The sequence below is a fragment of the Patella vulgata genome, chromosome 4 (genome assembly GCF_932274485.2).
Source record: "Patella vulgata chromosome 4, xgPatVulg1.2, whole genome shotgun sequence".
NCBI classification, from domain to species: domain Eukaryota; kingdom Metazoa; phylum Mollusca; class Gastropoda; family Patellidae; genus Patella; species Patella vulgata.
Genome location: NC_065882.2, coordinates 10,269,971 through 10,293,204, shown reverse-complemented (window position 1 = coordinate 10,293,204; position 23,234 = coordinate 10,269,971). Strand labels below are relative to the sequence as shown.

The 23,234-nt window shown below is 37.9% G+C and overlaps 1 protein-coding gene and 1 long non-coding RNA gene across 2 annotated transcripts in view; both read left to right on the top strand.

Annotated features, from left to right (window-relative positions):
• The window catches only part of LOC126819088 (ADAMTS-like protein 5), a 60,716-nt gene that overhangs the window by 14,232 nt on the left and 23,250 nt on the right, over positions 1 to 23,234 (top strand). The window lies entirely within an intron of this gene.
• Positions 11,446 to 15,124, top strand: LOC126819145 (uncharacterized). Its single transcript, XR_007679519.1, has 2 exons — positions 11,446 to 11,506; positions 14,836 to 15,124. It is a non-coding gene; the product is annotated as an uncharacterized LOC126819145 (long non-coding RNA).

Here is a 23,234-nt window from a genome sequence, read left to right as displayed (position 1 = left end):
ACTGAAAAATATGCTTTTATTTAAGATGTATGTAGATGAGTGTGTGTGTGTGTGGGGGGGGGGGGGGGTATATTTATATATACAACGTTTAAACTGTAAATATATTGTGAAATTATTCTTGTAGAATGAACATAGAACTATATACATGTATGTTGTATATTGTATTTATATTGTGTGAATAAATATATCTACAGGGAAACAAAAAGCGCGTGCACGCTGCACCATAAGGTCTGTCATTGAGTCAACTGGCGTGGTTTCGATTCCCTGGTTGTACGTGACAAGGAGTAGGGTCGCCTGTGTAACTTCGTGGGTTTTCTCCGGGTCCCCCGGTTTCCTCTCACTGCTAAAGACCCCTACGCACAACCATGTGTTAGTCCCGAAATGACCTAGTTTGTGTAGGGTGGACGTTAAACCCCATCTCTCTCATCATCTGTATAATTAAAAGAGAGACCTTGTGGTTTTACGCACACGCGTTAAGACACTAGACCACTTAACCTCCTAGGTCTCAAAAGACAATAGTAGCATAGCAAATTTTATCTATAAACCTACGAAAGCCCAGAAGGCTCATTCCAAATTCCAAATTCCAAATGCGAAATTTCAAATTCATGTCTTACCAATAAAATAGCAAATTGGCAGCCCCCCCCCCCCTCCCATCAATTAAACAAATTTGAATTTAAATAAATTGTAATTTTACACAACTAATTAGTGCTAGTTTACCTATCTGTTGCCTGGGTCGGATAAACACCCGTTCCAAATTACTAGATTCGAAATCTAATCTCCAAATGCGAAATTTTAAATTCCAAATTCGACATAATCACGTGACATTACAATCATCATGGCTGCTGCAGAGAAGATAAGTGTCGTCGATGCGGCAGATTTGACCTAAACATTCAATATCCGTGGAACTTTTACACTGGAGGAACTGAGTAAGTGATCAAGTACTACTACTGATATGCAACCGATCACCAAACTGTTCACATCTGCCGAAGCAAACCGGAACTGGAATATTGTTACTAAACTCTATCTGATTAGTCAAAAGCAAAACCTGTTCCGATTGGTCGGATCAGATTTGGAATTTCGCATTTGGAATTTCGCATTTGGAATATGGAATGAGCCTTCTTGGCTTTCGTATAAACCAGGAGATCTTGGGTTCCCCCGGTAGTTAATGGCCCGAACTTGTCAGTGGAGCAGGGAAGGCATCTAATAAATGGTCGGATGTTACGGGAAACCTGGGATCCCGTGCACGTTAAAGATCGAAATAAAAAGCATTCACCCGTATTCATTATCCCGGTTGATATAGAAAAGTAAGCCATTAAACCCCATTTCATTATATCACCTGAAGGATATTCTACACCTGCCGACAGGTAAAAGAAAAGGTGTGTAATAAAATAAATGCACCTGTTGCATGTTTTAATGGGTGTGATTGGTACGTGATTTGAATATGTTGGTGGGGTCAAGTGAGGGGTGAGTGAACTAAAGACGTGTGTTTATTTCATGATAAGACACACAATAATAACATTAATTCGACTCATTGTAATAAACACATGTTATTTGTTATTTTATCAACATGTTAACATGAAATACATAACAGAGTTTATTAACGTCTTTTTAAAAAAATAAAAGGATACATTATGTAAGATTTAGATAAAGAACTGACTGTTCTTGCTATAATAATTAAAAAAGAGACTATGCAAAATGAATATATTGAAAATTTCATACAAATTACTTTATTCTGAGCCAAGTTTGTAGTTTTATAGCATTGACTGTTTATTATCGTAACCACGGGGCTGGTTATTCGAGGCTTAGTCTCGTTTCTCCATTTTTAAACTAAATCAATAAACGGCCGAACCATTCTAATCTACTTAAAATGGTCTTGTCTTGTAAATAACTATCTAATTAAAAATTTATATAACATTTAAGGCCTAAAGGAATACCGCCAATAGGCAGATTTGGCTCTGGCATAAGGCATGTTTAATCAACTGAGTTGTTCTTACTATTCTGCACCAACTGTGAGAATCTATTTATAAAACTAGGACCCATTTTGATTTTAGCTATTGTATGCGTATGTTTACTTGCCTAGCGGCCTATTTTTATTTATTTATTTATTTTTGGGAGGGGGGGGCTGCTAAAGCAGATATTCTACCGCCCTGTCTACATTCTACGACCCTGTCTTCATTCTACCACCCTGCCTACATTCTACCGCCCTGTCTACATTCTACCATCCTGTCTACATTCTACCGCCCTGTCTACATTCTACCATCCTGTCTTCATTCTATCACCCTGTCAACATTCTACCGCCCTGTCTACATTCTACCGCCCTGTCTACATTCTACCGCCCTGTCTAAATTCTACCACCCTGTCTTCATTCTACCCCCCTGTCTACATTCTATCACCCTGTCTTCATTCTACCGCCCTGTCTACATTCTACCATCCTGTCTTCATTCTATCACCCTGTCAACATTCTACCGCCCTGTCTACATTCTACCGCCCTGTCTACATTCTACCGCCCTGTCTAAATTCTACCACCCTGTCTTCATTCTACCCCCCTGTCTACATTCTATCACCCTGTCTTCATTCTACCGCCCTGTCTACATTCTACCGCCCTGTCTACATTCTACCACCCTGTCTTCATTCTACCGCCCTGTCTACATTCTACCACCCTGTCTTCATTCTACCGCCCTGTCTACATTCTACCACACTGTCTTCATTCTACCACCCTGCCTACATACTACCGCCCTGTCTACATTCTACCACCCTGCCTACATTCTACCGCCCTGTCTACATTCTACCACCCTGTCTTCATTCTACCACCCTGCCTACATTCTACCACCCTGTCTACATTCTACCACCCTGTCTTCATTCTACCACCCTGTCTTCATTCTATCACCCTGCCTACATTCTATCACCCTGTCTTCATTCTATCACCCTGTCAACATTCTACCACCCTGTCTACATTCTACCACCATGTCTTCATTCTATCACCCTGTCAACATTCTACCGCCCTGTCTACATTCTACCACCCTATCTTCATTCTATCATCATATCTACAATCTATCACCCTGTCTACATTCTACTACCCTGTCTTCATTCTATCACCCTGTCTACATTCTATCACCCTGTCTACATTCTATCATCATATCTTCATTCTACCACACCGTCTTCGTATTATCATTATATCTTATTATTCTCTGTTGCTATTTTAATTAAAGCTTTTGTTCTATCAAACAGACAGACAGACAGCTTTTGACCCAGACATCGCCTAATTAGGTCATTTTGTACAGCACTTTATCCAGAAGTTTACAGACATTATAATGATGATTGGTCTATGACGGGACGACTATGGACGTTTAAATCCCATTAATTAATCAATACAACTTAAATTTTATGTTGTTGTGCTGTAAAGGAGCTAATCCGAAATTTAAAACTTTAGGTTAGGGTGGAGTGTCCTATATTAAAGTACAACAAAGAGAGAGAGAGAAATGGGGTTTAACGCCCATTCGACACAAACTAGGTCATTTCGGGACTAACATATTGTTTCAATTTTACTTCAATAATTCGCTGGCGAGGAAACCCTCTCTCTCTCTCTCTCTCTCTCTCTCTCTCTCTCAGGAGCCACGGTGGCTAGGTGGGTAAGGCGCTGGCTCGCTAGCCTGGAGGTCGGGTGTTCGATCCCTGCATTGGCCTAGAAAGTTCATCCCGATTTTCCGACGTGATTTCCCCTTGTCAGTGATGCAGGACGGAGGGCCTGACAAGGACAGCTGTCTAGTCCTTCGGATGAGACGAAAAACCGAGGTCCCGTGTAAACATTGGAATGCACGTAAAAGATCCCTTGGCAGTTGGAATTCGATATAAGAGTAGGCGATAGTGCCGCTGCCCGGGCAAAATTTCCCTCATAGCACCCTGTATGGTGTATGCCCGTCTTCATTAGCCCAGTATAGGAGCAGAACAGTAGGACGTTAAACCCCATTTCATTTCATTTTCTCTCTCTCTCTCTCTCTCTCTACCACGTATTATACCGGCCTAGTATACTTACTTGTTCATAACCACCATGTGAAAAGAAAAGCCAAGTAAACTTTAGTATGAAATTATTGGTATTACGACAATAAATTTCAGTTGCTGATGTCTGTCAAGTGACATTAACAGGAATGGCGACAATAATAGGGATGTGTTGATCCAAACGGTGGACATCCAAAAAATGTTATCAAAATACATATAACACAATGTAGAATTTTATGGATATACAATTACTGAGTTTGATACTAAGCGACGTTTCGACGAGGATAGTCTGTTCTTTATCAAGCAAATGATACAAATATGTGAATAGTGGGCACATATATATACGGAATATGCAACAAGGATTAAAAGGGGGTGAATGCTATATTTATAAAGATCAGTGAATTAACACTGTTAATGGAAAACCAATTAACCTGAGCTATAGATAGAAAATAATATAAAGAGAAGTGTGTATGTATAAGTGGACAAGAGTGATGGCTGATGCAGGTGTAAAGAAAATAATAATAAATTAAAAAATTAAAAATTAAAAATAAAATTATTAAAATATAAAATACTGTGTCTTAATTCAATGAGCAAAATCATGAAAGATATTTAAAGCTTTAATTCACTGATCTTTATAAATATAGCATTCACCCCCTTTTAATCCCTGTAAGAGATTTCTGTTGTGTAGGTTTAGTTCCAATGGCCCCCTAATCAAAGGTGTTAAGCTTTAATTGCATTTGATTATTATCTTTGTTGCATATTCTGTATCACACTGATCCGCAGTGAATATTTGCTTGGCCGCGACAATCACTGATAAGGATGACATTGATGCGGCTTAATGAGCTAGAAATATTAACTTTTTTCCTGCGACAAATTAAATTCTAAAACATTTTTTGTATATATTGGAAAAATAAATAAAGGCGTTTGACGTAGTTGTAGGTAAAAATTATTTCCGATTTAGTGTAAATGGGTATTAAATTGACTAAAATGCAGCATTCTCTCCGAAGCAGTTATGTCTTATGTAAACAATGCACGCGCCATTCAGCCAATGATTCACACCGCGTGCTGTGACAGCACGCGTTAAAGCAGTCATCTATGACAGAGATATTATACGAGACTCGTAATTGTCTGTGAAACAGATTGATTCTGTATATATATATATTTGAACATGTTAACACAATATTCCGTATATATATATTTGCCCACAATTCACATATTTTTTTATTTGCTTGATAAAGACGAGAGCATCCTCGTCGAAACGTCGCATAGTATCAGGGGAGTTGAATGGTTCGCGTGCGCGCGCTGTATCATAAAGTCTGTCATTGAGTCAGGGGGGTTGGATGGCTGAATGGTTAGCGTGCGCGCTGTATCATAAAGTCTGTCATTGAGTCGACTGGCGTGGTTTCGAATCCCCGGTTGTACGTGACAAGGAGTAGGGTCGCCTGTCCAACCTCGTGGGTTTTCTCCGGGTCCTCCGGCCCCCCCACTGCTAAAGACCCCTACGCGCAAGCGAATTATTGAAATAAAATTAAACCATATGTTAGTCCCGAAATGACCTGGTTTGTGTCGAGTGGACGTTAAACCCCATTTCTCTCTCTCTCTCTCTCTCTCTGTCATTGAGTCGACTGGCGTGGTTTCGAATCACCGGTTGTACGTGGCAAGGAGTAGGGTCGCCTGTCCAACCTCGTGGGTTTTTTCCGGGTCCTCCGGTTTCCTCCCACTGCTAAAGACCCCATATGTTAGTCCCGAAATGACCTGGTTTGTGTCGAGTGGACGTTAAACCCCATTTCTCTCTCTCTCTCTCGCTTAGTATCAAACTCAGTAATTGTATATCCATAAAATTGTACCTTGTGTTAATATGTTCAATTACTAAATGCCAATCAAAGAAGAAATTAAAATGGTCAATGTCACGGTTTCAGAGTAAATGGAGATGCGGAGGTTCTAGTTGTTTTGTAAAATGTGCCAACGGATCCACGAGTAGGAAAGAGTTGGAAACAATGGCTATTAAAAAAAATCATGATTGAAGAAAAATATGACATCTATTAGTTTTAAAAATAAATAATTGAGTCTAGCTTTGTTTTGTCTAATGTCTATTTATGATTATTTGACGTCATAGATATATTCGATATCTGATCATTACGGCAACCAGAATGGAATTGATAGGTCTATGACTAATTTATTACATGTAACTTGAGATAGAGAGAGGGCGAGAGAGAGAGAGAGAGGGAGAGAGAGAGGTGGGTGTGGGTGTTAACGTCCCCTCGACACGACACAAAATAGGTCAGTCCGGGATTAACATATGGTTCAATTTTATTTGAATAGCATTGCCAGGAAACCGGAGGACCCGGAAAAAAACAAAGAAGTTGGAAGGCGACCCTACTCCTTGTTGCGTACAACCGGGGAATCGAAACCATGACATTTAACTAAATGACAGACCTTATGATTCAACGCACACGCACTAAACAACGACCATCCAACACCCCCCCCCCCCCCCGACACTCTATAAATTAGGCGCTCGCGTAATACCGGGAATTCTCGTATTTAAGCCCTGGGCTTAATTTCAAATTTGACCATGTTTAGTGGTGAAACATTTGTTCTAAAATTAAGCCCAGGACTTAAATTCGAAAAGAGGAAAAATGACAAACATTTGGGTTATTTTTATAATTTTAAATGGAACGATTCAAATTCATTAACAAAAATGGTTTTTAAAACACAGCTGTAATACACCGTCACATAAATGTTCTGAAATACAAAAAGAAACTGTTCATAAACTTTAAATTTCAAAGTTCTTTGAACAAATCAGATCTTACAATCATCAGTACCTTTCTAAAATAATTTTGAATTTAAGCCCATGGGCTTCAATTCGAAATTTAAACTCGGGCTTAATAACGGCAGGGCTTAAATACGAGGATTCCCGGTAGCCGCAAGGTCGAGAAAGTTCCTTCGGATTTTCACGCCTAGTTTCCACTTGACCTGGCCTGGAACAGTGTCTAGTCGTTCGGATAGGATGAAGAACCGAGGTCGGGTGTACTCTACACGTTAACGTGGATGTAAAAGAAGGAACAAGTCGCTGCATCGTTGTTGTCAGTCCATAATGCCCCTGCCCCCTCCCGTCCAGCAATAACATGCTGCTAGGCGTGTGTCCGTCTTTATCACACTGATCAGCAGTGAACTTTTCGCTAGGCCGCTACAATCACTGATAAGGATGACATTGATGCGACTTAATGAGCCAGAAATATTAACTTTTTTCCTGCGACAAATTAAATTCTTAAACATTTTTTTATGTATTGGAAAAATAAATAAAGGCGTTTGACTTATTTGTAGGTAATAATTATTTCCTACTTAGTGTAAATGGGTATTAATATGACTAAAAGGCAGCATTCCGCCCGAAGCAGTAATGTCTTATGTAAACAATGCACGCGCCATTAAGCCAATGATTAACGCAGCGTGCTGTGGCGGCACGTGTTAAGGCAGTCATCTTTGACAGAGATATTAGAAGACTCGTAATTCTCTGTGAAACAGATTGCGTCTTTATAAGCAAGGTTTACGCAGAAAAAGAGGACGTTAAACCCCATTTTAATTATTTCAGTTTTTTTGAATAATTAGTGAATTCTATTGTACCTACAGGCTATTTATCTTATAGTTTATCACCATAACGTGAAACATTATAAATCATACGATGTTTGTTTCTTGCAAGACACCTCACGATACAATTTTTGTATCTATAGCAACGATCTCCCAGTGTTAAAGACCAAAGTGTTAATGTATTAACTTGACGTCCGCGTCAACGGTAAATGTCACGTGGAGCGTGGCTCGATGTTTTTTATGAATATTGTTGAAGATTTTCACACTAGAGAAGAAATGTGTAGTAAAATGGTTGTCATCCCGTGTTTTTAAGAAGCCGGTCACGCGAATGATTAAATAATTACTGATCTACCCAACTCTATTATAAGAAATAATTAACCGGGGATTATTTATAACCATATATATATATATATACGCGTTCTATAGTACCTCGTCTTCATTAGCCCAGTTGGAGCAGAACAGTAGGGCGTTAAACCCAATTTCATGTTATTTCCATTATAAGAAATAATTAACTATGGCTTATTTATGGGTTGTTGAATATTACCTCGTTCGTTCCTGGAGTTTTACGTCCACTTCCACCAAAAGTGATATCGCAAGCAAGAATATTACCTCTTAAGAAAAGAATATTACCTCTTTAACTCGGGGCTATATACACGACCGTTGTTCAATAGTATCATCTTTAACTCGTGGCTATATACACGACTGTTGTTCAATAGTACCATCTTACTCGGGCTATATACACGACTGTTGTTCAGTAGTACCATCTTTAACTCGGGGCTATATACACGACTGTTGTTCAATAGTACCATGTTTAACTCGTGGCTATATACACGACTGTTGTTCAATAGTATCATCTTTAACTCTGGGCTATATGTAACACGATTGTTGTTCAATAGTACCATCTTTAACTCGGGGCTCTATACACGACTGTTGTTCAATAGTACCATCTTTAACTACGTAATAATCAGCATACCAGAACACAGGCTTGACGGACTGAAGCCTAGTGCCTCACAATCTACTGTAGTCTTAAACACCCGTTCGGCACACAGAGAACGTGTTACTCTACTTCGAGAATAGATCTCTGCCCTAAATAACCGCCATATCCAACAATTAGTATATTGTTTTGTAATGCGGTTCTACTCCGCAGTTCACATCTGTTATACACAAAAAGACAAATTAAACCTTTTAAATTTTTAAAAATTAAAACAGAATGTATACTTCTTAAAATTTTTGAAATATACTTAGTGTTTCGACTACAATCGTCGATTTAGGACTTACAATGTCGGTCAACTAGCTTAGTGTCTGACAGCGTAAGTTTAATATGTGCTCAACTGTGATTAAAACACACTTTAATTTTCCTCTAGTCGTGAGTGTGGGGGAATGGGGAGTTTTCACCCCGTCCTCAGGAAACCTGTCATAAGCCATACAATTGTAATATTAGGTGGCTTAAACATTCTAATAAGTATTTTTCTAAAACTCCAACTTCAAAGTTTATATATTACTTGAACATGAATACGGTCCTGAATGGTACTTATGTTGTTGGTGATGCACTACCCATTAGGTCAGCCCCCCCCCACTACACACACACACACACCCACCCCCACACACACACACATCTCCCAACTGTATGGTGTTGGTGAAATGGTGATGCACTACCCCCTCCCCCCGTACTTTGTACAGCCTCCGTTGTGCCATGCGCAAAATGTGGTTTTATCACCACTCGGTTTCTCTTCTCATTAACTAATCCTTTCGGGAAATCAAATGAAATGGAATTTAACGTCCTACTTTTTTGCAACATCTGGGCTGAATGCAAACATACGCAAAGCAGTGTGATATGACTTTATAAATCAGCACTTAACTCTATTTTCCTTCAACCTCAAAATCACGAATATTCACCAAATCCAGGCCGAAAGGGGAAATTATGTAGAACAAAAGCTATCGACAGAAGGAATATTCGTAGTGGTCTGAACCCATTTGTTAACCTAATAGTCTAGTTTTCTATCGTCTGAACGTAGTAGTCTGACTCCATGTTGTTAACATTTAACTAATCGTCTAGCTCTCTATATAGTCTGGTTAATTTTCTTCTATATAGAACACCTGCTTGCTAATTAGCTTTAATGAAGAGGAATGGTCTTGATCTAATGTTGTGGCTTCTCAAAGAGGCGATCCCCCACACAAGTCTCGTGACATCTCTGCCTAGGACAATGATTGACAATGTGTTATCGGTGCGTGTCTGCGATATCATTTGGACCCAGACTAGTTACAACTTGCCCTGAACTCATGATGGTGTAGTGCCACTATTTATAGCAGACCCCGCCCCTTTTGCATGGGGGATCACGGTGGCTAAGTGGGTAAGGCGCTGGCTCGCTAGCCTGGAGGTCGGTTGTTCGATCCCTGCATTGGCCGAGAAAGTTCATCCAGATTTTTCGGCGTGGTTTCCCCTTGTCAGTGATGCAGGACGGAGGCCTGACACCGAGGTCCCGTGTACACATTGGCGTGGACGTAAAAGATCCCTTGACAGTTGTAATTCGATATAAGAGTAGGCCGAAGTGCCGCTGTCCGGGCAAAATTTCCCTCATAGCACACTGTATGGCGTATGCCCGTCTTCATTAGCCCAGTTCGGAGCAAAACAGTAGGACGTTAAATTTCATTTCATTTTGCATGGCAATTATGTTGACGTTTTGGCCCATAATCGTAGCATAAGGTTTGAATTTTCTGCCAAATTTGGGAGAATATTCATTGATTTGAGGCGGAAGGATCGGGAAGTAAACAGGCGTGAATTAGGATGATCGCCTACTAAAATGACGTCACTGCCAATAAATTCATTTGACAATCTCCAATATCTTTATCAGATGATTGTGACTTGTTGGACTACAAGTGGTTACAAAGATTATAGGTCAAACTCTGTCATGAATGTAACGTGGAAGTTAATGGGAGAGGATTACTGGTCCGGATCCTACTGTCGCGTTTCGGGTGTCATAGATGAACGGTAACATACAACGTTTCATTACAATCGGGTGTGAAAGCAAGAGCAAACGACAACAAATGGAGTATAAAATGAACTCGTCAAAGATAGGGCCAGGCAACAAGCTTCAATACAATAGGACGAAATCTCGAATAACAAACTGGAAACCAGTTCATTTTACCAGTCTGACAATCGCTTGTTGAGCTGTCTAGTCCTTCGGATGAACGAAAAACCGAGGCGATAGTGACACTGTATGGTGTATGCCCGTCTTCATTAGCCCAGCATAGGAGCAGAACAGTAGGACGTTAAACCCCATTTCATTTGTTTTATTCATTAGTTAAATTATACATGGACATCAATGAAAAACTATTATTTATATTGTATTAAGAAAGAATTAAAAATGTTAAAACAGTAAACTAGGCACCGCTACCCTACCACAATCAAGAAAACCTTGAAGTAAAATACAGAACCTATTTGTTCGTGCTTTTAGAACACTAGATTATTCACAGCCCTCCTCCCCACCCTTATTACAAATCAAAAAGTTTTGGCGACAAAAAACAATTTTCGTTCGTTCCTTTGGGGAAGGAATAGATACGTCCACCACGTGGCAACCACCGCAATTAGTAAAGTGTTTTACCAAATAATCAAAACCTAAAAACATATTCGAAATGTTGTTGGTGCATGATCCTAACAAATTTGACAAAATTGCTTTTCATACCTTTTCTGGGGACTGTTAAATATTTTCACCCAAAGGCGGACACGGTGTCCATTAAGCAAGGCGTTTTTGTCAACTTGTGTATTGTTCATGAAGCAACTGTGATATGTTACCTAACGCCTGTCATAAGGAACGCCCTGTTATAGTGAGAAAACAATCCAACGTTTATGTATAAAGGTATGATCTGGTGTATATCTGTACTAACCAGAGTCGATATTACAGACATAATATTGCTGACAGTAAAGGTAAGGACTTATTTTAATACTTTCAACATATTATACTCAACCATGGGTTCAATGTCGTGTGGTCTGTCCAATCTCGTGGGGCCCTCTCTCTCTGGGCCCTCCGGTTTGCTCCCAATGATAAAGCGAATTACTGAAATAAAACTAAACCACAGATTAGGCTAGTGGGTGTTAAACTTCATTGCTCTCTATCCCTACTCATTGCGACATTATCAGAAGTTTGTACAACTGGGTTGGATTACTCTGTCCCATTCAGAGGACACGCATTTCTTTGGGTAACAACAGCGCTCCTTTGATTGCTGATCTATTTCTCTGTCTTCAAAATAGTTGGAAAGCCACAGTGGTTCCACAACTATTGGACCGACCCATTAACTAGGTAATCAAAGGACCGTCGGGTTTCTACTTGACTTGGGGATCACGTGGCTAAGTGGGCAAGACGCTGGCTCGCTAGCCTGGAGGTCGGGTGTTCGATTCCTGCATTGGCCGAGAAAGTTCGAGATTTTCCAGCGTGGTTCGCCCTTGTCAGTGATGCAGGACGGAGGGACTGACAAGGACAGCTGTCTAGTCCTTCGGATGAGACAAAAACCGAGATCCCAAGTATATATTGGAATGCACGTAAAAGATCCCCTGGCAGTTGGAATTCGATATAAGAGTAGGCGATAGTGCCGCTGCCCGGGCAAAATTTCCCTCATAGCACACTGTATGGCGTATGCCCGTCTTCTTTAGCCCAGTATAGGAGCAGCACGGTAGGACGTTAAACCCCTTTTCATTTCATTTCATTTCTACTTTACTTGACACAGGACAGAGAGCCTGGTTTGATACAATTCCGAGGATCTGGCGACAAGCTATATTTCTTTACGTATCGCTATCGGTAAGTGATATAGTAAAACGTTTATTCACTAAATTTGCTGCTAAATTTTAACCCTCATATTTCCAAAACGTATTTTTATTAAGATCACTGAGCAATGATCCAGATGGTTATCGTTAAACTGTAGGAAAAATCGCATCCTTATCTGAAATGATTATTGACATTTCACAATCAGCCCTTGTTTACAGTTTGACTTCATAAGTTATAGTCGCCCATATTGTCTTTAGCCAATTAGATAATTCTTGGATTTATTCATTTTAGTGTCTCCTCCAAAACCAATTTTACCCAGTGGTTTGGTATACAATTATTTTCCGGAGAATATCTCACAAATAGTCCAAGATATTTTTTGAAACTTTGTACACCTATTTCGTGCATAGTTATTATTCCTTTTCATATTGGAAATTTTCGCGAATTTAATCATATTTAAACATATCCTGACTTATTTTTGGTATGCGTTCGAGATATTTAATTTATGCAATTTTGCTTTCATTTATACAAAAAGAATTGAGCATATAACCTTTGAACCTTTTGATAATATGAAAGAGTACGAACGATGCTGTCTGTTCGTAAGTGTTGTCCACTAACTATCATGGGATGCCCAACTATATTTTATGGCTATCCCTGTAGCTTCAAATACATTTCCACCGCCGCATGGTGTCGATGACTTGAGTTCTCTGTATTGTATTGGAACCAGATTATCGCTCTTATTATTGTTACTTTTGTGACGTTTTAACTTGTGAAGTCAACTGGCCCAATATCGCCATTCAGTAGACGACCACAGTCAAAACCGGTCGCATTTGTGGCGTCTTTCTTGTAAATCTTTTGTTCTTCATGTTGCGTAAAGCCTGTACCACTACAGGCCCGGGCCTGTATCGTGCAGTGAACGCTTAAGGCTGGTCCCAGAATCCATCCATCTATGTTTTTCATGTATCGTTACAAACCAGTGACTGTACGGTGCGGTGGTCGCTCACGGCTGGCCCCTGAATACATTCACTTGATTTGATATCTTTTGTTTATTTCTTGCAACGTCTGTATAGTTTGTCTTGTCGTGTTTGCACCTACATCTCATTTCCTAACGCGATTATCCCCCACAAACATTTATAGGCATAAGATAGGCTATATTTTATGTTGGGGAGGTGGGGGTCTACTATTTGTCGACCGATAGATGCATTTACGAGTTCCTCAGCACCCACTATATGAGCATTACATGCATGAAGACTTACATTACGAGGGCTGGATGAAATGTTCTGAGCCTGAAAAGGATGAATCAATCGGGTTGAAACAACCTTTTTCCACCTACAAATACCATCATTGAATGAATCATAGACATAAGAACTGCAACTGTAATGTTATTATTGTCTTCATACAACCATTGAAATCGCCAGAAATGGACAAAACCGGCTATAGGGCAGTCATCAAGTACCTACAACTGAAAGGACTAACCCTTAACACAGATACATGCCGACATGGTATCCGTTTTAGGGGATGATACCCGTTCATTTTCCACAGTAATATTGTTATTTTATTTTAATTATTTCAACTGTGATATTTGATTTTATTTATGCATATTGTGATTTCATTTAATGTGTCTCGTAGATGTCACAATATGTTTGGCGCTGACGTGCGATAAAACAACATTTCATTTCCACAGTAACGAAGTTGTCTGTAGAATTTAATCGTGGTGGAGATAGCCTTGACGATGACCCACGTCCGTCATCAACAGCAACCATTTCCGGGTCCATGACATGGTGATGGCTGACCGACGATTGACCAAACGACATATTGCAAATGTTGTGGGCATCTCTCGTGCGAGGGTTGGGGAATGACAAAAGTTTCTACAAGATGGGTTCCAAATCTCTTGACTGTGGATCAGAAACGTGTCAGATTTCTGACATCCCGTGAAGCAGATCTTGATAACTTGATTGCGGATCAGAAACGTGTCAGATTTCCAAAAAGAAACTAGCCGGTCGTAATTGTCCTAGCAATGATATCAGCTGTGAAGGACTGTTTTAGGGTGGCAGAAGAAAATTTCTTCCTGAGCAGCACCCAGGCCTTGCAGCATCGTTGGCAAAAGTGTGTACACCTCTAGGCTAATAAATAGAAACCATCGATTTTGTACAGGTCTTTCACAGATAGGCTTAGAACTTTTCAGCCAGCCCTCGTAAATTTTGGACATCATCTATTTTCACCTTATAGTTATACAAAGCGTGTGGCACAGACGTTATGTAGTAGTCACTATTTTTAAAGGGCTTTCATGAAAAATAACAAATACCCATCTAATCCATGATTTGAAATATATATATTGTTTTTATTTTAAAATGTATCTTTGTATTGACATTACCCAATAACCAATACAATAATTATGCTAGTTTTTCACAAAAATCAGGTAGTATTTGGTAGTATGCCGATTCTAATTTGGAGGGATAGCAAGCACATTATTGTTGTATTTCAATTTTTTTTTAAGATGATGAAGAGTTACGTTCAACTGCTATTGGTGGTAATGATACTATCATGCATTGCAGAAGGATTTATTGATATCATAATTAAGCCCAAAAATAAGGCTCTCAAACAAGTAAGCAGTAGTCAAGACAAGACAAATTTAGCGAGGAGCCATTTGACTGATCGGACACTGCGTGATGATGATGATGATGATGATGAAGAGTATGGGAGATCTGCTAATGATGAGCTTGAACCTTAAAATCATTTTGCCAAGCCATATTAAATAGAATAAAATAGCGTTAAACCAAATTTCATTGGGCCTAATTCCATGGGTCTAAAGAAGCATTTAAATTTTTCCCTTTTCCAAATGCTTAAAATGTTCGCGTGCAGCAATCGACACATCCCAATCAACATTCTCATTATTTAGAAAATCTAAAGCTGAGTTATGTTGACCTTACAACTAAGAGCAACAGACGTTTCCGTAACTGATAGCAATTGACCGTCAAAAAAAAATCGACGAGTCATATTGACAAATAAAGCAGTTGCGTAAAACTTGCAGATATATATATAGGCAGTGCAATTCTATTGGAACAAATCTGACTTTCCAAATCTGACATTTCAAGAGGTTCCTAACAGTGGCGATTTAGATGAAGACCCTAGGTTATTCCACTTATGAGGCTATTGTGTCAAAAATATTGCTCACCCCAAAATCTGTAGGCCCTAAGCTTTCGCCCACTTACCCTTTAGGAAAATCTGGCACTGGAACAAATCTGACATAACTAGGCCATATCGGGAATAACGCATCGTAGAATTTTATTTCAATAATTTGTTTGCGAGCCGTGGTCTTTAGCAATGGGGCTCCGGAGAAAACCCTCTAGGTTAGATTGGGGGTCTCACTGCTTGTCAAGAACAAGCTGGGGATCAAAGCCACGTCACTTGACTCAGTGACAGACCTTATGATCTAAAGTACATTCCTTTGACCACTCAGCCCCACCCCCAATACAGAATGGACGGGAACCATTGGACTGATATTCCTATCTGCAAATTCAACTTTCACAATATTGTAGTTTGCCTATAGATTCTTTTGACCAGGCCCTGAGTTCACAAAGCATTCTCAGACTTAAGTTGAGAATTTCCTCAACTTTCAATTACTGTTTATGATAAATATCTTCGATCCAGAAAGACAAAACTTTGCACACGGTTTCTTATTGATGTATTTGATACATTAAAACAACAAGAATTTTATAAAGGGCAATAATTTAGTTAAAATAAGGAGAATAATTTTGAGAAGATTCTTAACTTTATTCTGAGAATGCTTTGTGAACTCAAGGCCAGGCCTGGTAAAAATATCTAAGCTGTCAACCCCTGCAATATTTTTATTCGGATGATTTTAACATGTTGAACTCTTTGTAGATATGCAGATTAAGACCCTTCGCACCTTTAAAAAAATGATATAGGCTGAGAGGGTCACGTATAAATATTAAGGTCGCCTGCAGATTTCGTCAAGGTCGCGAGATGTAAATAGGGTTAGGGCGCGTTATTGTTGACGAGATTGTGGGTTAGGTTTAAGAATTTGGGAGAGAGGTTAAGTCTCCACATAATTATTGACCTAGGATGATGAAAAATTAGTTCGTGATATTTCCTAGTTTTATTAAAATACATTTAATTTATATACAAAGTCGGTTTTCCTGTTTTTTGGTGGCGCTGAAGGTCTTCCTTGGGTGGCGCTTGTGGTCTTCTGGTATTTTTTTTTCAGAAGAAAAAGGGATAAATTTGAGACTCGAGTGAGAGCCACATTAATGTGTTTCCTACTAAGGATTGGGTTTTCTAAAAATGTGTTTTTCCCACTATTCCTGGGTTAGGGCTAGGGATTCTCATATCTAGTTAACATATTTACTAACGGTTAGGGCTAGGGTTTGATATATTCTTGGCTTTGGGTTAGGGTGAGGACTGGTCTTATTTAGTCTAATTTACTGTGCACTAAGATGTCGTTCTGATTTGTATTTTTTAGAAGACTATGCTTTCTATTATATATATATATATAAAAAAAGCTATTCAAAGACGACGGATGTATCGAATTGCTTGTTATTTTATTTTAAACTGTATTATAAATACTTGATTTAATTGAGTATCAATTACATTCGCTTTCGCTTTGTCGTCTCTGAATTATTAAAATTCAGATATATCTATTGATGTATAACAGGTGATGATGTTAACGTATGACATGGTGATCAATCAAGGAAAGTTAAAAATACATTATGTAAGATGTAATGTATGTAAAGAGCTGACAGTTCTCGCAATAATAGTTTTTAAAAAATAGATAATGAAAAGAGAATACGTCAAATTAATTAATTCTGAGAGGAGAGGAGTTATCGTGGTGTAGACTCGATTGTCTTTTTTATATTAATTCATAATTCGGTTGAAAATCAAAACCATCCGAAATTCTAGAGAGTTGATTATGGGTCTGGTATGTAAATAAATGTGGCATAAATAATTTATATAACAGCTGAGGTCAAAAGAAAGATCCACAATTTAGATCTTAAATAATGCATCTTTAACCATCATAACAACCTTTATACTCGGTTATTATAACAACATTTAGCGTGATTAAACTTTAGCGATAAAATCTCAAAACATTTCACTACCCTCCGTATGATTTAATTTTAGAGATTCGATTAACGTACTGGGCCCTGTTTCTTGAAATCTTAACTAAGATAAAAAAAATCCAAATTTTAGTAATTTGATTGGATAATATTAGATTGATTTTAGTGCTTAGCCAATCAAAATTGAAATATCTACTAAACTTTAGATTTTATCTTTAGTTAAGGTTTCGCGAAACAGGGCCCAGGATGATAATTTGGCAGCCATTGATTGTAACTTAAAAATTTCATTCAACGTCATGATATATATTTAAACGAACCCTTTCAAACGGTCCAGTCGCACAAATTAATAATTTATATAGTTTGTTTGAAATGAAAGAAATGTATTTTTACAGCTACAAAAGAAATTGTGTTCGTTTTTTTTTTAAATATTATGACTTGAATTTATATTATTGCTGTGTATTATTATCCTAAAACATTGGTGGTAAATTCCATATGACATGGGAATACAGACCAAGCTTGTGTGAATATAGCTAGGTTGTCTATTGTTGCTTTGTCGAAAAGTGAAGTAACTATCTTTCAAGAATGTTATGCGTACTGCTTCTGTCTTTTTTAAAATGTTAATATATTCCCTATGTAATGGAGTAACAGGATAACATCTGTGAATGTAAAACTAAATCATACAAGCCCATGGCCCTGTTTCTTGAAATCTTAACTAAAGATATAATCCAAATGTTAGTAGATACTTCAGTTTTGATTGGCCAAGCACTAAAATCCATCTAATCAAAGCCACGTCACTTGACTCAGTGACAGACCTTATGATCTAAAGTACATTCCTTTGACCACTCAGCCCCACCCCCAATACAGAATGGACGGGAACCATTGGACTGATATTCCTATCTGCAAATTCAACTTTCACAATATTGTAGTTTGCCTATAGATTCTTTTGACCAGGCCCTGAGTTCACAAAGCATTCTCAGACTTAAGTTGAGAATTTCCTCAACTTTCAATTACTGTTTATGATAAATATCTTCGATCCAGAAAGACAAAACTTTGCACACGGTTTCTTATTGATGTATTTGATACATTAAAACAACAAGAATTTTATAAAGGGCAATAATTTAGTTAAAATAAGGAGAATAATTTTGAGAAGATTCTTAACTTTATTCTGAGAATGCTTTGTGAACTCAAGGCCAGGCCTGGTAAAAATATCTAAGCTGTCAACCCCTGCAATATTTTTATTCGGATGATTTTAACATGTTGAACTCTTTGTAGATATGCAGATTAAGACCCTTCGCACCTTTAAAAAAATGATATAGGCTGAGAGGGTCACGTATAAATATTAAGGTCGCCTGCAGATTTCGTCAAGGTCGCGAGATGTAAATAGGGTTAGGGCGCGTTATTGTTGACGAGATTGTGGGTTAGGTTTAAGAATTTGGGAGAGAGGTTAAGTCTCCACATAATTATTGACCTAGGATGATGAAAAATTAGTTCGTGATATTTCCTAGTTTTATTAAAATACATTTAATTTATATACAAAGTCGGTTTTCCTGTTTATATATATATAGGCAGTGCAATTCTATTGGAACAAATCTGACTTTCCAAATCTGACATTTCAAGAGGTTCCTAACAGTGGCGATTTAGATGAAGACCCTAGGTTATTCCACTTATGAGGCTATTGTGTCAAAAATATTGCTCACCCCAAAATCTGTAGGCCCTAAGCTTTCGCCCACTTACCCTTTAGGAAAATCTGGCACTGGAACAAATCTGACATAACTAGGCCATATCGGGAATAACGCATCGTAGAATTTTATTTCAATAATTTGTTTGCGAGCCGTGGTCTTTAGCAATGGGGCTCCGGAGAAAACCCTCTAGGTTAGATTGGGGGTCTCACTGCTTGTCAAGAACAAGCTGGGGATCAAAGCCACGTCACTTGACTCAGTGACAGACCTTATGATCTAAAGTACATTCCTTTGACCACTCAGCCCCACCCCCAATACAGAATGGACGGGAACCATTGGACTGATATTCCTATCTGCAAATTCAACTTTCACAATATTGTAGTTTGCCTATAGATTCTTTTGACCAGGCCCTGAGTTCACAAAGCATTCTCAGACTTAAGTTGAGAATTTCCTCAACTTTCAATTACTGTTTATGATAAATATCTTCGATCCAGAAAGACAAAACTTTGCACACGGTTTCTTATTGATGTATTTGATACATTAAAACAACAAGAATTTTATAAAGGGCAATAATTTAGTTAAAATAAGGAGAATAATTTTGAGAAGATTCTTAACTTTATTCTGAGAATGCTTTGTGAACTCAAGGCCAGGCCTGGTAAAAATATCTAAGCTGTCAACCCCTGCAATATTTTTATTCGGATGATTTTAACATGTTGAACTCTTTGTAGATATGCAGATTAAGACCCTTCGCACCTTTAAAAAAATGATATAGGCTGAGAGGGTCACGTATAAATATTAAGGTCGCCTGCAGATTTCGTCAAGGTCGCGAGATGTAAATAGGGTTAGGGCGCGTTATTGTTGACGAGATTGTGGGTTAGGTTTAAGAATTTGGGAGAGAGGTTAAGTCTCCACATAATTATTGACCTAGGATGATGAAAAATTAGTTCGTGATATTTCCTAGTTTTATTAAAATACATTTAATTTATATACAAAGTCGGTTTTCCTGTTTTTTGGTGGCGCTGAAGGTCTTCCTTGGGTGGCGCTTGTGGTCTTCTGGTATTTTTTTTTCAGAAGAAAAAGGGATAAATTTGAGACTCGAGTGAGAGCCACATTAATGTGTTTCCTACTAAGGATTGGGTTTTCTAAAAATGTGTTTTTCCCACTATTCCTGGGTTAGGGCTAGGGATTCTCATATCTAGTTAACATATTTACTAACGGTTAGGGCTAGGGTTTGATATATTCTTGGCTTTGGGTTAGGGTGAGGACTGGTCTTATTTAGTCTAATTTACTGTGCACTAAGATGTCGTTCTGATTTGTATTTTTTAGAAGACTATGCTTTCTATTATATATATATATATAAAAAAAGCTATTCAAAGACGACGGATGTATCGAATTGCTTGTTATTTTATTTTAAACTGTATTATAAATACTTGATTTAATTGAGTATCAATTACATTCGCTTTCGCTTTGTCGTCTCTGAATTATTAAAATTCAGATATATCTATTGATGTATAACAGGTGATGATGTTAACGTATGACATGGTGATCAATCAAGGAAAGTTAAAAATACATTATGTAAGATGTAATGTATGTAAAGAGCTGACAGTTCTCGCAATAATAGTTTTTAAAAAATAGATAATGAAAAGAGAATACGTCAAATTAATTAATTCTGAGAGGAGAGGAGTTATCGTGGTGTAGACTCGATTGTCTTTTTTATATTAATTCATAATTCGGTTGAAAATCAAAACCATCCGAAATTCTAGAGAGTTGATTATGGGTCTGGTATGTAAATAAATGTGGCATAAATAATTTATATAACAGCTGAGGTCAAAAGAAAGATCCACAATTTAGATCTTAAATAATGCATCTTTAACCATCATAACAACCTTTATACTCGGTTATTATAACAACATTTAGCGTGATTAAACTTTAGCGATAAAATCTCAAAACATTTCACTACCCTCCGTATGATTTAATTTTAGAGATTCGATTAACGTACTGGGCCCTGTTTCTTGAAATCTTAACTAAGATAAAAAAAATCCAAATTTTAGTAATTTGATTGGATAATATTAGATTGATTTTAGTGCTTAGCCAATCAAAATTGAAATATCTACTAAACTTTAGATTTTATCTTTAGTTAAGGTTTCGCGAAACAGGGCCCAGGATGATAATTTGGCAGCCATTGATTGTAACTTAAAAATTTCATTCAACGTCATGATATATATTTAAACGAACCCTTTCAAACGGTCCAGTCGCACAAATTAATAATTTATATAGTTTGTTTGAAATGAAAGAAATGTATTTTTACAGCTACAAAAGAAATTGTGTTCGTTTTTTTTTTAAATATTATGACTTGAATTTATATTATTGCTGTGTATTATTATCCTAAAACATTGGTGGTAAATTCCATATGACATGGGAATACAGACCAAGCTTGTGTGAATATAGCTAGGTTGTCTATTGTTGCTTTGTCGAAAAGTGAAGTAACTATCTTTCAAGAATGTTATGCGTACTGCTTCTGTCTTTTTTAAAATGTTAATATATTCCCTATGTAATGGAGTAACAGGATAACATCTGTGAATGTAAAACTAAATCATACAAGCCCATGGCCCTGTTTCTTGAAATCTTAACTAAAGATATAATCCAAATGTTAGTAGATACTTCAGTTTTGATTGGCCAAGCACTAAAATCCATCTAATATTATCCAATCAAATTACTAAAATTTGGATTTTATCTTAGTTAAAATTTAGTGAAACAGGTCCCTGTTCGCATGCACAACTCACAACTTGCACAACATTTACTCATGTACGAGTATGTAAATTTGCTCATATTCATTTTTGGACATGTGTAATTCGGTTTCAAAATACTGAAGCGAATGTTGATAACGTCACATTTTTCTCCCTCTGGGAAACCACGTGTGATTCCTAGATATGTCCTGATAGTCCTGACCCCGAGTTCTCAAAGTATTCTCAGACTTAAGTTAAGAATTAACTCAAAATTGATTACCTTATTTTAACTAAAATATAGCCCTTTATAAAACTTCTGTTGTTTTAATGTATCAAATACATCAATAAGAAACTACATGTATGTGCAAAGTTTTGTGTTTCTGGATCAAAGATATTTCTCATAAACAGTGATTGAAAGTTGAGTAAATTCTTAAAGGCCCATTCTTACTTAAGTCTTAGAAATCTATGTAAACACGGGTTCAGGGCTTGTTTATTCATCAAACCAACAAGCAGAATTAAATTTCACAAATCAAGCGTTTAAGCGTGCAAAAACTGACATCATTTCTTTCCCATTTATTATTTTCCCAACGAGGATTGCAACATTTGAGCATGTGCGCATATCTAATCATGCAAATAATTAAAATCTTTCACATTTCAGCTAGATTCGTTTTCTTTTTTGGCGCAATCACGAGTTATCTTGGTGGCTTTGCATAAAAGTTATGTTCTTTACCAAATAGGCTCCAAGTGGCCTCCGGGTGAAATTCCCATCATAGCACACTATAAGCAGAAGGTGGGTTGGATGGCCGAATGGTTAGCACGCGCGCGCTGTATCATACGGTCTGTCATTGAGTCAACTGGTGGGGTTCCGATTCCCCGGTTGTACGTGACATTGAGTAGGGTCGCCTGTCCAACCTCGTGGGTTTTCTCCGGGTCCTCCGGTTTGCTCCCACTGCTAAAGACCCCTACGCGCAAGCGGATTATTGAAATAAAATTGAACAATATGTTAGTCCCGAAATGACCTAGTTTGTGTCGAGTGGACGTTAAACCCCATTTCTCTCTCTCTCTCTCTCTCTCTCTCTCTCTCTCTCTATTTCTCTCTCTTTCTCTCTCTTAACAGTAAGTAGAAAAATGAATTACTCTAACTGCCAGGCGAGATATCTTCTATCAGGTGTGAATTTGCTGTTACATACTGTACAACAGGTATTCTGATAGTCTGTAATGTGGGTTAGCGTTGGTCTTTCCGGCTCGTCTGTGACATGATTTAGTCGAGTACATCTTCGAGACGGTAGTGATGTAAATATAATGAAACAATACGAAGTGTCACCACTCTCGCTCTATCAGAATCAAAGTAATCTAGCGCCAAAGGAAAGGCGCTCAACAAGTTGGTTCCAAAAAACGTTCTAACGGAATTTGTGT